This window comes from Ictalurus furcatus, chromosome 23, assembly GCF_023375685.1.
Source record: "Ictalurus furcatus strain D&B chromosome 23, Billie_1.0, whole genome shotgun sequence".
NCBI lineage: Eukaryota > Metazoa > Chordata > Actinopteri > Siluriformes > Ictaluridae > Ictalurus > Ictalurus furcatus.
This window is the reverse complement of record NC_071277.1, coordinates 16833950-16850776: the sequence shown is the minus strand read 5'-3', so window position 1 is coordinate 16850776 and position 16827 is coordinate 16833950. Positions and strand designations below refer to the sequence as shown.

Here is a 16827-nt window from a genome sequence, read left to right as displayed (position 1 = left end):
CGTCCACTTATTAGTACACAGCCAGTGACCGAGGCTGCAAAGGTTTTCCTGTTGCTTCATCGATTTCCTGGATATAATGAAGCTCAAACCATTGCAGAGTGGCTCTGTGGAGAAGAAGCAAAACACTGTGTAGCTGTCAGGAGTGAACTTCTTAAATGCTTTACCAAACAAAGCTTATCATAAGAGATTTCACCCTCACAAACATTAATAATATCTAATAGTATCTTGTAATACAAACATAACTAATATCGGCACCCTTGGTATCCATCCATCCATCCATCTTTTATACCGCTTTATCCTTTTCAGGGTCACGGGAAACCTGGAGCCTATCCCAGGAAGCATCGGGCACAAGGCAGGGTACACCCTGGACAGAGTGCCAATCCATCGCAGGGCACAATCACACACACATTCACACACCCCTTCATACACTACAGACACTTTGGACATGCCAATCAGCCTACCATGCATGTCTTTGGACTGGGGGACGAAACCCCCGCAGCGCAGGGAGAACATGCAAACTCTGCACACACAGGGCCATGGTGGGAATCGAACCCCCGACCCTGGAGGTGTGAGACTAACGACTAAGCCACCGTGCGCCCTGCACCCTTGGTATCATGCAAGAAAAATGGGCTTAAGTTCAAGTTTAGAATCATTGCGTAACACGCTCACATACAAATTATCACACTGCATACACAAATTAGCACGTTTTTTTGCGATCCTAGTAAATCCGGGCCTGTGAGTCCATATTACCTGCGAATGTCTGTATCAATCCACTAGATAGTTCTAAACTGACGGTTAGAACGTTCACAAAGTTTTTTTATAGCCAGTGGGAGTTCATCATGTGCTGCTGCATTCCTGCTACAGGCTGAAATAAAGCTCGCAAGCTGTTGAGATTATGGGCTTTTTACTCTAATAAATTTGTAAAGACAAAAATGTTTTTCCAGTAATATTTTTTTGCAGCCGAATCCCAGGTGGTGTTTTATGGCGCATATACTGCATTAATCCTTGGTATAAAAGCAAAGAAGGCTGTGAAAAATTGTCTTTATTGTTTAACCTTTTGGTCTTTTGTTAAAAAGATTCTCAAAATTATTCTGCTCTCATGGATAGCAAACAACTGCAAATACTTCTTTGTTCATATTTACCAAGGGTGCCAATATTAGTGGAGGGCATTGTATATCAACATCAAAATGGCGACTTTCACAGCAACCTCTTCCTTACATAGACATGCTGCAACAAAATGCCCCAAACCCCTGTGTATATTTGATAGAATAATTGCTTTAATTATCTTTAAACTTTCACATCTGTTATTGAGTAATTATTGAGTTGTTTGGACAAGTTCTTCTGCAGGTATTTCTTTTGTTGTTTGTCTGGAGCTCTTGTATCAAGGATACTGGATCCTCCTTAACTTATCCAATGTCCTCCTATAACCTATTTCGGATAAAGAAATGGAAATGGTCTGTTTCTTCAGAAGTTGAGATGGGATTAAAAATACAGTAGTATGGAATCGCCAAATGCCAGAGTCATTGGAGGTATGAATGCTTCAATACCAATGAATCAAAAGCTCGTCAAATATTGAAAAGGTCTGAGGGTTAGATAGATGAGAAAATGTGGCTAGATATCTGTCTAATGTAGTAATGTAATCTGCCTCATCTTTTCAACAGAAAGGCCTGGGCATTCACTGGCTCAGTATTCTGAATATAAGCAAATTTGCAGTAAGTGAATATGGAAGCTGAATGAAACCAGGCTACCCAAGAAAAAAAAAAAAACGTCCATAGAAGTTGTTGCTTATAGCAAATGAACAGATATTTGACGGGTATATTTCTGAGTTTGCACGTTATTCTTTTTTTTTTTAAGTCAGTTTTTAAGGCATGTTGTTGCAAGAATTCCAGACATTCGAGTTGTTATCATTGGCTAGTCACCAACCGAATCTCTCCTTGATATTTGTTTACGATCAAGAGCACATCTGGATTTTTATACCTGAACTGTTCTTGGTGCTTGTGTTCTTTAGCATTGATATTAAACTTGAACAGTAACAGAATGTCAAGAGAGAACATAAAAACAAACAGGAATACAAATCAAAAACGCAAAATCTTATTTTCATCCTCGCCTTTCATGCTGTTACATAACTAACACCTCATCGTTCCTGTCCTTGCTGAGAATGCTGGGCTTTCACTGAAACAATAAAACTGGAAATGAATTAAAACAGTAATATAATGTAACACGGCTGAGCCTTGCATAGGGAAATCTTTGGTTTCGAGCTCCATTTTGAGGCTGCTGTAATGTATTGTATACTGTATATATTCAGGGAAAATCTGCCGCTTCTTAATAACAGAAAAGCCTGGACCTTCAACGACTCGGTGCTCTGAATATAAGCGAATTTACCGTAAGTGAATATAAAAGCTGAATGAGAACAGGCTACCAGCTGAGCTCCAGAGAATTACAGAAAGCAATCCAAGGTCAAATTTGGGCTTCTTACTCATAAATGCCACTTCACACTGGAATTATCACGTCTGCCATAATGACTGCAGACATTTAAGGCTTCTTGTTCACGACTTATCACTGTTCTGGATGCCATCTTTAGATTATACAACAATATAAATGTCATAAATGTTATTTTAACATCTCTAATATAACTAATCTTTTTTGTATTGATATAGCTGTACTGTAAACAGTAAGAGCCCCAAATCCCTGATGGCTGCTTTGTGTACACTAGTAGTGTTAATAAGAGGTAGACAGGCAGTACAAATCACATTTCTGTTAGATTTAACCAAGCATTTAAGGATCATGGTAAAATCATGGTAAAATCTTCCAGAGAGAGGCCTTTCCGGTTTCTCTGTAACGCGTATTATTCACTTCAAGAACGAGATAAAAGAATTTATAACTTCTCTAACATAAGTGTTAGCAGGAACTAACCTGGTCCGCAGACGTTCGACAACCTTGCATGTAACTATAAACTAATTAGACGTACATTCTTGTGTCAAACTGGCAAATCGCAGTTGTTTAAAAGGAATAAAACTCTCAGGACACGGTTTTATTAGAAAATAATAAACTTTTGAGTAACTTCAGAACATTCTTAAGGACAAATCGTGTGATTTATGATGTCAAAAAGTCATCATTATGTTATAATAGTGCAATTTATTCCCTTGTATGTGTGGTTGTCTCTTCTGTATACTTATAATACGAATGGTATAATTTAGTTTATAATTATAATTAAACCGTTACTTTCTTCTCATTCAGTTCAGAGTGAAAATTCAAGGACGTTAGAAGCTTATCTCAGACATCAGTTCAGCTGTCTGTCCCTTTATTCCTCAAAAAAAAGAAAGAAAAGAATTTAGGCACTTTCTTTGTGTTTGGGTTAATTACTGTTCTTAACCCTAGCCTGGTTTTGGCGTTTTTATATAGGAATTAAATGATGATCAGATGGTTTTCTGAACCCTATTTTCCAGAGTTTAGCGAGGTCCTCAGTTTGCAGGAGCAGATTTTTCAGGCTCTAATCATTTTTTGATCCAAAGAAAATTATACTAACAATGAGAAACCAGAGGCAATTGGATATACATACATACATAGAGTTGTTTCTTTATGAGGGAATATTAAATATTGTTGGTTATATAAGGAATAAAACACTCTTGTTATTGGGAAATAATTCATGATTATTGGATGTACAGATTATTTTCCTATATACGGAACATAATGAACTGTTTTATTCCTCTTATACTGCAGCGATTTGCCTAGAAATGTTTTTTTTTTTTTACTGTATTAATAAAGGACTAGTCACACTTTGAACTATTTAGAAATACATTTAATGCTGTGGAACATCTGTGAGACTAGTTACTGTTATTACTTATGTAATAGTAGCTACATATAAAGTCATACCCTCTCCAGGCTTTTTTAAAAAATAAGTCCTGAAGACGTTCCCATGGTGGAAAACCTACTGATTGTTACAAATCTCTGACACTGTAGGCTCCTTGCATAAATGTTAATTAAACGTCTCCTTACAGAAAACTTCACTAATAATTATTAACAATTATACTGTATGATTTTCCTCACATTTTTAAAAATCTGTTTATTATTAGGCTTATATTATGTAATTTGGCATACAAGTTCCTGTGAATGAGTTGTTCCTATAGAAATACACATAACATGCTACACGTGTATATATTATTTGGAATCAGCAGTGTGAACATCAGCAGTTCTGCAAGAACTGCAAGTACTCTCTCCAGTGACCGTGTTAACAGTGTTAAAGTCAAATCTGATGGAGCTTCAATAAAGTGCTGCAGTGTGCCAAATTGAGCAACCTGAAGCACCCAGGAATTTCATTAAAGCTGCTCTTATTCATTCCTATGAAGTGTTCCTCAGAGCCGCATCCCGAGACGTTCTCCCTCTCATTCATTCTGCTTATGATTCGACATGTATTGTGTCTCTGTCTTTTTAGCATAGGTTTGTTGCACAATTCCATGCTTTTTCCATATTTCCCTGGTTTATTTTTGATCACCTGTACCCCTGGGTATTCTCAGACTTAGTGTGCAAAGCCATCTCTGTGAGTCGGGGTCCCTACTTATCAATATTTTATTCCTTTGGGCTGTAAGTATTTTGTCAGACCTAATGGGCTAGATTTTCTAGCCAGCCAAACATCAAGTTGGAGATTTTTCATGATAGATTGTCAAGAGCTGGACAAAAGTGTGTGCTTTTTAAAAAAAATTTTTATCAAGGTCTGGACTGAATCACATATAAACTCACAAACTACTAAAAGTATGTCAAATTGTAGAACTGCCAAAAAGACACTGTAGGGCCCGTGAGTAAAGGCATTAATCTCTGAACTGCTTAGTTCTATTCTTTGTCTGGCTTTTCCAGTTAATATTTTGTGTTTTGGGAATGCAGTGTTGGAAAGAACGATGATATGTTGGTAATGTAATGTAATGTGTTGTTGAGAATAGTGGTGTGTTGGGAATGTAGTGTTGGTGAGAATGGATGTGTGCTAGAAATGTAGTGTTCAGAAGTGAGAAGTTGGTGTGTTGGGAATGTGGTGTTGGTGAATATGGTTGTGTGTTGGGAATGTAGTGTTGGTGAGAACGGTGGTGTGTTGGGAATGTAGTGTTCAGTAGTGAGAAGCTGGTGTGTTGGGAATGTGGTGTTGGTGAGAATGGTTGTGTGTTGGGAATGTAGTGTTGGGTGGTGAGAATGGCTGTGTGCTAAGAATGTAGTGTTGGGTGGTGAGAATTGCGTCTTTGTAATGCAGTGTTGGTGGGAATGGTTGTGTGTTTGGATTACAGTGTTGGTGAGATTGGTGTTTTTTGGGATTATAGTGTTGGTGAGAATGGTTATGTGTTTGGAATGCAGTGTTGGTGAGAATGGTGGTTTGTTGGGATTATAGTATTGCTGAGAATGGTTGTGTGTTTGGAATGCAGTGATGGTGAATATGGTTGTGTGTTTGGAATGCAGTGTTGGTGAGAATGGTTGTGTGTTTGGAATGCAGTGTTGGTGAATATGGTTGTGTGTTTGGAATGCAGTTGGTGAGAATGGTTGTGTGTTTGGAATGCATTGTTGGGGAGAATGGTTGTGTGTTTGGAATGCAGTGTTGGTGAGAATGGTGGTTTGTTGGGATTATAGTATTGCTGAGAATGGTTGTGTGTTTGGAATGCAGTGATGGTGAATATGGTTGTGTGTTTGGAATGCAGTGTTGGTGAGAATGGTGGTTTGTTGGGATTATAGTATTGCTGAGAATGGTTGTGTGTTTGGAATGCAGTGATGGTGAATATGGTTGTGTGTTTGGAATGCAGTGATGGTGAATATGGTTGTGTGTTTGGAATGCAGTGATGGTGAATATGGTTGTGTGTTTGGAATGCAGTGTTGGTGAGAATGGTTGTGTGTTTGGAATGCAGTGTTGGTGAATATGGTTGTGTGTTTGGAATGCAGTTGGTGAGAATGGTTGTGTGTTTGGAATGCATTGTTGGGGAGAATGGTTGTGTGTTTGGAATGCAGTGTTGGTGAGAATGGTGGTTTGTTTGGATTATAGTGTTGGTGAGAATGGTTGTGTGTTTGGATTACAATGTTGGTGAGAATGGTGGTTTGTTGGGATTATAGTGTTGGTCAGAATGATTGTGTGTTTGGAATGCAGTATTGGTGAGAATAATGGTGTGTTGGGAGTGTAGTGTTGAGTGGTGAGAATTGTTGCATGTTTGGAATGCATTGCAGGCATTGAGAATGGCGGTTTGTTGTGACTGTACTGTAGTGTTGGGTTTTGGGAATGGTTGTGTGTTAGGCAGTGCAGGCTGGAGAGAATAGTGGTGTGTTGGGAGTGCACTGTTGATGAGTGGTTGTATTTTGGAGAATTTAGTGTTGGGTCGTGGGAATTGTTTTGTGTTGGGAGTCTTGTGTCTTGTGTTGTTTTGTGTTGTCCCCCAACCCCACCCCCTCTTTTCTTCTCCTACATTGAAGTCTTTCTCTTACTTTCTTAGTGATGTGAGCAGGATTGGCTCGGAGTAGTGATTTCATATGCAGTAGTGATTGATACAGCGTTATATCCAACACTCTTGTTAAAGATACCTGACTATGCACTTTTGTGACAAACAGGAAGTCAATGATTTTATTTGCATACTGAATTCATGCCTGTGCATGTTTCTGCAGGACTACAAGCTCCCCTGTTATATTTGCAGCCTGTTGTTACTGCCCTATATTAATATTAATGTTAATTATTGTTGTTTTGCCGGGTAATGACTAATTTTCAAAAGCTTGTGTGAAAAGGTGGATACTGTACATTAATCAGCGCCCATCCCTAATGAGGCCACTAATAGAAATGTCCTGCTCTCTGTAAGACCCCAGATCATAGTTACTGTTTTCCCGACTCTTGTCTTACAGTACGTAAGCCAATGTTTCACACCATTCAAAAGGCTTCAAGTTGAAGCCAGAGAAGTTATTAAAGCTTAATTTTAAACTTGTAAGATTTTATATATTTTTTATATATAGTTTTAATAAGATTTAAGCCGGTCTTTTGTGCATAAATGGTCACTGCTTGGCCTCTGATGAAACCATCAGTATGAAAATCACCTTGCTGCTACAGGAGCCATGCATGCTGATTGCAACATGGTCCATGTTTCATAATTGGCTTTGTCAGACTCTTTCTGGCCTCAGGGAACTTGATCTTCCATGCTTTGTTGGTTGTCTAATAAACTGGAAGCTAGACTTTCTTGCTTAAATGCCTGATTTTTATACGTCAAATAAACCATTCGTGCATCTCTTTGGCTATTTTTCCAGAATACTATAGACGGAGACATTGCGTGCTTTTGAGTGGCTGGTGATCGAGTACCAATGGAGTACATTTTACTAGCTCTTAATGAGCATAGCTGTGGGATTTTTTCGATTAGCTTTTGATAATGACTTAGCCAGGGGAAGTTTTTAATTGGCTGGTAATGATAGCATAGCTGTGGAATGATAATCATGGTGTCAATAGAGAGACAAGGTCTTGTACAGACAAGGTCTTGTACAGGAAGTCAGTGGAGTGAGATGGAGAGGGGTGTGACATGTGTCCTTTTGGGGTTCTTTGAAAACAAGGCATGCTGCTGCATTCTGAATCCTCTGAAGGGGTTTAATGTATTATATTACTGGTATGATGTTCCTGAAGTGCCAGCTCGGTACATAGTAAAGCTCCACCTACTTCCAGAAAAAAAAAAACAACAACCTCTCATCCCATGTCCCAGGAAAAAAAAAAAAAAAAAATCATACTGCCATCAGAAAGAGTTGGTCATTTTACTGCACATGCATTGTCTTGCCTCTGTGATAATTAGCAAAGATAAGACAAAGTAACAAAGTAAGACAGAAAGAGTCTGTGTAATTGCATCATGGTGAGGGAAAAAAATCTGAGATTGGTGCATCATGTTTCCCCTACAAAGCACAAAACTGTCTTTTTCACACACAGCAGCAGGAGAGCTGCAGCACGACACAACGGGAAACGCATCAGTGTTAAAGATTAACACATCTCAACCCAAGTGCTATCACACTTTTTTATATAGAAGTGTTTCCATCCAAAAAAGACAGTGATGTCTTGTTTACTTGCTGCTCGTCTTTACAGCTTTGAGTCAAAGGCGAAGCTAATGCCAGATTCCAAACACGCACAAGTATCATTAAGCTGCGATACTCCAGTGAAATCAGGTCTGGGAAACTGAAAGCTGTTCCTACTCTGGTGTGTAACTATATCATCGGGATTTCATTATGAAATTTGACATTTTAGTATGGAATAAAACAGGTTTGCTGTCTTGTTCTGATGATGGAGACCCGGGGCCGGAAACATTCACGAAACAGTCTTAAGAATAACATTTTTCTTAACTGCCATGTTGTTCTTATTTTCTAACTTAAGATTACGAATATTTTTTATTTCCAAAAATTCAACTTAAGAATGTTCTTTTTTTTTTTTCTTCTTAAAATTGTTCCTAAGGCAAAACATAAGAAAATTTCAATTTCTTAAAAAGATTGTTCTTAAAAAATCATCCTAAATAACTTCTGAAAGTTAGGATAACTGCCAACTTGTCATAGATTTCCAAAGAGTAAGATTTTTTTTTAATGAATTTATTGGGTTTTTGAAATATTAAACATGACGAAATTCTAGAACTTATAACGTATAATAATAAATAAATAACTACTACAAAATTTTACTTATAATTCTTGGCTTATTGGTTTCCAAATTCCAGCAAGTAAAAATTCTCCTATGACGGGTAATGTTGTTAAATGAACACATTTTTTACATTTGAATAAATGATCGAGTACTTTAAAAAAAAACAAACAAACAAACAAAAAAAAAACAAAAAAAGGATAATAAAAATTTGACAGTATTGAATTTGCTGTAGCTATTACACTACTGCCATGTTCTTTTTTTATTTAAGAACTTCTCAAGAATTTTTCAAGAACTGCCCTTAGGAACATTCTTACGAACTTCTTAGTTTGCAAGAACTTTCTTAACTTCTTTATTAAGAAGATTCTTGTGAATCCGTCCCCTGGAGTTCTTTTGATTGGCTTGTTATGACGATTTTAATCTTCGTCCAGTTATCATTACCATTAACATTGTGTAAAGTGTTTCAAAAGATTTGATACTTCATTGTACACCTCAGTTTTGTTTTTGTTTTTTCAGTCAAAATCTTTGTGGCCAAAATTCTGGTCGAATGCGAAGTCTAATTAGCTAAGTCCAACATACATGAATACATTTTATTTAACACACTTAAAATATTCTTCATTTAACTCGAGTGAATTTGTTCATTTCTTTTCAGCTGATTGTTGATTCACAGTATTTCACGTCCCACCTGAAAAAAAAATGTTCCTTAGCTTTCAGGCTACTAGGAAGCTACAATTATAATGCTGTCTTTCTTAGCTACTAATATCTATAGACCTGTACCTTTATAATCCCAAACCACTATCGTTTTCCACAAGCTTTCTGATGACTGCTATTTTTTGTTTTCTGTTTTTTAACTTTTTTTTTTTTTTTTTACAGTGAATGCTACCTCAGTGATTTACGCCTCTGTCTGGTACTTAATGCATACTGTATGCACTTTGCTCTTTTACAGTAATTGCCGCCTGCGAGTGAAAACCGGCATCCACTCACAAAGAGGCCAGGCGCATATGCTTTTAATAGCAGGTGCAAATGCAAGGATGTGAACATTGTATGTGCGTAATGCTGAGCTTCATGTGTAAAAGGGGCCTTAGAGATATTGCAGTGTGTAATTTAACCTCTTTGTGTTGCTGTTTAAAAAGCAATATATACAGCAGCACTACTACAAGGGCTAAGCGATGTGAAGTCGATTGTAAACGGATCAGCTGCTAATAAAGACTGAGGCTTTGAACAGAAACAACACAGAGGCGAAGAAAATTAGGCTTCATGTAATTATGGCTTCTCTCGCTTTTTTTAAGCCGCGCTTTTGTGGCGTTCACTGTAACTGGCAATTTTTCTCTTGCTTTTTCAGCACGGATTTTTCCCTCCTCTCCCTCGCTTACATGTAGTTGATCAGCTGAGATTTGTTTGGTTGTCTTGTTCATTTTTTAGCACTAAGGCATTGAGGCTGATGTAGCTATCAAGGGAAGGGAAATTACAGCTTCTAATTCTTGGACATGTTCTAAATAAGGGGAAAAAAACATGGTAAGGTAAATTACAAGATAAATAAATAAATAAATAAATATAAACGCTTATGATAGGTAAAGTCAGTGCTTTTACAAATTGCTTTTCTAATGTCTTAAATAAAGCTGTGAAATATTTCCACACAGCCGATATGTGCTGCGGCTGTTTGTATGCATCTTTGCCGACAGGACAGGAGAGCAAACACGGTTTGTAATCACTTTCTAAATCTCATCACATGTCTTTGGACTGGCGGAGGAAACTAGAGTACATGGAGGAAACTGGAAGACAGTGTTAACTTGTACCATAGAAGTCCACTCTTATAATACGGTGCTCCGAAGCAAAAAAAAAAAAAAAAAAAAAAAAAAAAAAATTTGGCAGGTTTTTTTTAAAAAAAAAAGTAAAAGTGTTGCCAGATATCAACATTTTTGAGAATGAATTCAACATAAAATTCTTCCCAAATCTCTTCTTTCTCATTCACTGGTTGTTGTACATACAGTAACACCACCACTCACGTACATGTGTGAGCTGTTTATTTATCCTCAACCTTAAACCAAATCTTTACCAATAAACGTTACACTGTTCAGACTCCCAGCTGTGTCACACTAAGATGACTCAGCACTCATGATCTGACATAGTTTGAAGTAAGGGTCACCATGACAAGATCATTCCTCCCTAGATGTATAAAAACACCAAGGTTGAATTGTTGAAGCTGACAGCTCACTGGAGCCTTTTTTTTCCCCCCCGGGCCATGTAAGACTAGCTGCCACCTCGTGTTAAAGCACCGAGATCCAGATAAGGACCAGGTGAGTTCCTTTCAACTGGTGGACCTGTCAGGAAGAGAAAGATGGAATTTCGATAGAAATTATTAATGTTTAGGCCCTTTGGAGAACGTGTCAAGACTTTCTTGTGGCATCATAACATCAAAAAAATGTGTCATCCATGTCAAAAACTAGAAGTAGAGAGTCACTGACCTTATGGGAACGTGATACTAAAAACTTTTGTATGATTCAAAACTTGAATGATTATATTCAACAAGTGAGGAATAAAATTAAACACGGTTATATGAAAGTAATCAACAATGGGATGGGGTGATGTGGCCCAAGTTACTGTGAATATCAGTTGATTATTGTCCTATAACTATACATCCTGAAGTGTTTTAAGGTGCAAATGTACTTCACTTTCCCCATGCATGCACGCTGATGCTACACTATGTAACTCTGGAGATTTAAAAGCAGTGTCCACTAGATAGCACGTAAGAACCAAAACATCTCAGTCCATCCTGAAACTGACGAGCTCTGTTTCTCTTTAAAATGTTTTGCTGTTGTTGTGATTGCTGTCATGGTCTGCATCTTAAATCTAAAGCCAACACTGTACATCAATTTTTTTTTTTTTACTAGCCTAGAAAAATCCACAAGACTGGTAATCAAAACAGACCTTTTGCTACGTTTAAGAGGAAATTCAAACACTAACAGTAGTAGGAAAACCGTTTATTGATAGTACTCAATTAGGATCTAGGGTAGTACATAAATATGCGATTTGAGACATGTCGATACTTTGTTTAGTCAGTTGCATACACAGAATCCCATGGTGCTATACTGCTTCCATTATTTATGTTGGCATTGCACCACAAAGATGTTTCACATTAATGTCTGAGAACGTGCACAAGCGATGTGCCAAAAGCTTGCCGGATGCATGTGGCAGCCATCTTGAATATGCGCAGTTTAATTTAAAAAAAAAAAATTAAAGAACATCATATATCATACTTTTTATCAGTTTGTAGTTATGTTTAATATTGTGGAACATCCGCAAAACAAGTTATCACTTATATTATCGCAGCTATAAACACTTGGTCTCCCACCAGCCGTTCTTTTATCTCTATCTTGACGTCAGGCTAGACGAAAAGTCATGTTACCAAGAAAACACGAAAGCTCGAAGTCCTCCCATGTTGGAAAACTTAAATTTACAGTTTTATCTCTGACTGTTACACTGGAGACTCCTTCCAAAATTCAAAATAAACATCTCTCTTAGTTTCATAATAATTAGGCGTAAGGCTTATTCACTACCAAAAATAAAAAATATGTTCCTCCATTTTAGTTACATTTATTGCCACTTCATTGTAAGTATGATTTTAGTTTCCTCCAATCACCCAGATTGGGTGTCTCTATCGCTGTATTGTACATAGATCTCTCTGTTGTTCAGTATTCCAAAGACTTTGGAACGAAAATATTCAAATTACAAATATGTCATTCAAGCTGTCTACACTGTAGGTGTTCATTTAAGCTTTATTACTTTTTTGTGAGTCACTCTACTTCTTGTAGAGTGCAGAAAACGAAAATCTGCTGGGCGGGGTGGGGGGGGGGGCGAGGGGGGGGGTTCCGAGGTTGTGCGTCATCGGAAGAATCCAAATTGAAAGTGAATTGTGAGAGCTGCATTGTGTCACGGCGGATCAATCCACTGTGAGTGCTCTCAACGTGGCCTCCCGTTGTAGCATGTGCACTAACTTCTGACACGCTCGCTGTTTAGCGTGCTACATCACAGTGAAACATCTAAGTGGAGAAGGTTTATCAGCCTCTACGTTGAAGTCTTGCTTCATTTCATATAAATCATTACACCTACTTTCTAATTTCTGAATGATAAAAAGATAAAAGAACTAAACACATCTAGGTTTCATACTAATCAGGCCAAACTGATGATAATTAGGTCAAATGTTATATTTATGTAAAGGATTTTGGGTAGAAAAATAAAAGAAACCGAAAGCTACCTTTGGCAGTTTAATGTTCGGCTTTGTTTTTTTTTTTTTTAATAAGTTGGATGCAAAAAACTATATGCATACTGTATATAAACACATCAAGCTCACATGCTAATTAGGTCAAAGCAGTGCACAGAATTTTGTTGAAAACCTTCTGACGCAAATTTCCAGCATCAGAAGAAGACATGTTTATATTTTTTTTTTCAGAAATTATCGTTCTTGGGTTCCTGTGTGATAAATACAACTGTAAACACATCAGGATTTCATGCTAATTAGAGCAAAAATGATGACCGACACATTACTGGTGGTGGTATTCTTTTTTTTTTTTTTTTTAAATGTTTTTTGTTGCACAGAATTCTAGGTCAATGCAGCAGAAGTCATTGTTAGTCACATTAGAATCTTATAAACAAATATGCTAATAAGTGTTAAAACATGAAAGAGGCAAACTGCTAGAATGATATCAAGCCACAGCTCACAACCAAAATCAGGTCAAGGCTGCCACTCAAGCACAGGATTCTGGCTATAAAAACATGAATAATTGACTTTATGCTGAATCACTCTCAGCTATCATGCTAAGATGCTAATAGGTTCTACTGAGTTCACTGTTAGCATCTTAAAAGATTGACAGATACACAACTATTGGGACATGATACTGTAGATACAATATACAGCATCATATAAAAAGATTTCTTTACGTCGAAGCAGTCACTCAAGCACAGCTAAAGACAGAGACGTGTGACTTCTCAGGAAGTCAAGAAACACTCAAACGTTTTGTATTCTTCTCCACCGTGACGGAGATGCGTCAGCTGTCCGCATCTGACAATTTTTTTTTTCTTTTTAATTTTCTGGATGCTACATCATAGCAGGTTTCCTGCTAATTAGATCAAAATAATTACCAACACTAGCTGCCACTCTTAATTCTAGGTAAAGACAGGCAACATATGTTGGCTGTAAGCTAAAACAAACTAAGTATTGATTCCAAGATGCTAACTGGCTCTACTTACTTCACTGGAAACATCTTACATCGAGAAAAACATACACAAAGATGTATGTTAGATCAAAGACATGCTGGCATCACAAAAAGACCTAAATTTGTCAAAGCAATTCAAAATGATAATTACATGTTTATCATTTTCTTGCTGTTTCTCATCATTTCTAGGTGCTAAAACACTTCAAGCGTTCATGCTATTTAGGGGGGAAAAAAAACAATTCGAGATGCCACATCTGGATTCTGGATAAAGACAGGGAACATATTTTGTTTTAAAGTGTCAATGACAATCTGAATTCCGTTTGTCAAACATATTAATGATAATAATAATAATGAGTCTTTACTGGTCATGTATACATTACGGCACAGTTAAATTCTTTTCTTCGGTTACCCCAGCATTCCAGGAAGTTGGGGTCAGAGCGGAGGGTCAGGCATGATACAGCACCCCTGGAGTAACTGGCTCTACTTTTATTAGCATCTTCACCCCCCCCCCCATCCCCCCCCGCCCCTTCCCCAACATTTCCACATTTTATATTCTTACAAACTGGAACTGAACTGGAACGGAACTGAAATTAATTGCTATTATATATCCTGAATATACACAAAATAGGCTACAATATTACATTGTTGGTGGGATGGATCTGTGTCGTTTAAAAAATTATTTGCAAATAGAAAAATGTCAAAAGTAAACCACATGAAATCCCATTTGAAAAAATGTTCCCTAATCCGATGAAACCAAACATACATTTTGGACAAAGCACTCCACTTCTGCAGGAAAAGCAACACCGTCCATTACCCTGACAAAACCATTCCCACAGTGAAGCATGGTGGCGGTAGTATCATGTTGACAGCTACACTTGGTCACTTGGTCATCTCTTGAATATCGATTGGGGGCTAAAGTACTGTAAGCACATCAGGCTTACAAGCTAATCAGGCAAACTCAACTGATAAACGTTGCTTGGTCTTTTTCCAATCTTCAACTGTCCAGTTTCGGTAAACCTGTTCCCAATCTTACTTCAGATTCCTTTTCTTTTCTGACTGGAGTGGAACGTGAGGTGGACATCTGCTGTTGTAGTCGATCCGCCTCATGGTTGAAAAGCATTCTGAGATGCTTTTTCTGCTCACCACGCTTGTAAAGAGTGGTTATTTGAGTCAGTGTAGCCTTCCTGTCAGTTCAAACCAGGCTGGTCATTCTCCTTTGAGCTCTCTTATAAAGAAGTGGATGTTTTTTTTTGTTTTTCGAGTCGTTCTGTGTAAACTCTAGAGACTCAAAGGAGGTCAAATACTCAAACCAGCCCATCTGGCACCAGAAACCATACCACGGTCAATGGTATTCTGGATAAAGTCAGCAACCGTAGTTGAACTCTAATGCCAGTATGATAAATGGCTCTAGTGATTCTTATTCACTGTAATATTCTTTAAAGCAAGAGTTCCTCTGTACCATATATCACTGCTCAGCTTGCTGTATTTGTGTGAAGTGGTCTGTGAAGGACGTGGATGTGTAGTTCAACCTTTTGTTTTGACTGCTTCATTGTGTTTAGGATATAAAACATGTGTAGTAGGGGGGTAGTCCACTGAGTGTAGTTAACTGAAACTAGCCTCCGAATAACGTGGCAGAAATGAAGCTTGCTAATCTTTACCTATAATCGGCAGAGCTTTATTAGTAATCTGACTTTGCCGAGGACTTCGTCATGGTTCAGTGGCTTAATGAGCACAGGGATGCTAGACAACACCTGTTTGTGTGTTAGTAAGTACCTGTGGGTTTATTTGATGGATATTATAGACACTTTTTTTGTATTCCAGGCTAGTAAATCTCAAACTGCTGCTTTTACAAAACCACTGGCAACATCTAACACCCTCTGGAAGGTTTTCTACAAAATGTAATCATGTGATCACTGTGAAACTTTCAAAAGTGAGCCTAAAGCTTTTTTTCTTTGGCCACAAATAGCAGTAGTATTTATTTCATGATTTATTTCATAGCGTAACATGCGATTTTTCCAATCTTACAGACTCATTACCTCGTGTTTCTCTCTCTCTCTACCTCATTCTGGCAGTCATTTTCACGGATAAACACCGTTTTAAATATGAAAAATCATCTAATCGACTCGTTATTTAAATATGGAGTGTATAGATGTAAAACCATGAGTTATACGGTTATCATACTGTGAGTTTGTCATGCTATTACAAGTCTAATTCAAGGCCTCGCTGTTTTTTTGTGATCTGTTATCTGATTAGACTGTGGATGTTAGTGAGGGTTTAATCAAACAACTGCATGTGACATCATCGCCACAGCTCTTAATCTCATCCGAGCGTTAATGTCGCAATACCAGCTCAGGGTTTATGACCCACATAATTAGCTTTATTTGCATAGAGTAACAGGCAGTCATTAAGTGCAAAGGCCTGGAAGTGCAGCTTTGTCCGCATTGCTAATGCTGTGCAATTGTATGAGCAGAAAGGAATGAACCCTTGTGCTTTTTTTTTTCTTTTAATAATAGGGTTTTCAATATTTCAACATTGCCTCTGTCTCTTATTTACAGTTCTGAATCAAAGGACTTTAGAAATCGAATTAAAGGTGCTAAAATGACAAACGGTATTTTAAAGCGGTGGTTTGTAAACTTTACAGCCGTCTCCTGCCTATGAGGCAAATTACAGTTGGAATGAAAACGTGACATGCTTTCCTATTCCACCAAACAATTCCACCCCCATGTATGCCTCGTGAATTGGGTTTTAAGGAAAAGTGTCTGAGGCGGAGTTTATTTCTGGGCCATAAAACAAAAACTGCCTAGATCCATCTATCAACTATTCAGAATGACAGTTTATTAAAGATATCTATGAAATTATATGATTATTGAAGGTTACTATGTATGCCTTGTGAGTTACCTTTTAAGGAAAAGGCGCAAAACTGAGCTTGCCTGGCTGGGGCGGAGCTTATTTCTGGGTCAGAAAAGTGTTAACAGAAACCTAAAATCAAGAAACTGGTCAGATCCATTACAT

At 37.6% G+C, this 16827-nt stretch overlaps 1 protein-coding gene across 1 annotated transcript in view; it reads left to right on the top strand.

Moving 5' to 3' along the window:
• The window catches only part of LOC128599559 (mannosyl-oligosaccharide 1,2-alpha-mannosidase IA), a 226890-nt gene that overhangs the window by 192769 nt on the left and 17294 nt on the right, over positions 1–16827 (top strand). The gene's annotated exons all lie outside the window — the stretch shown is intronic.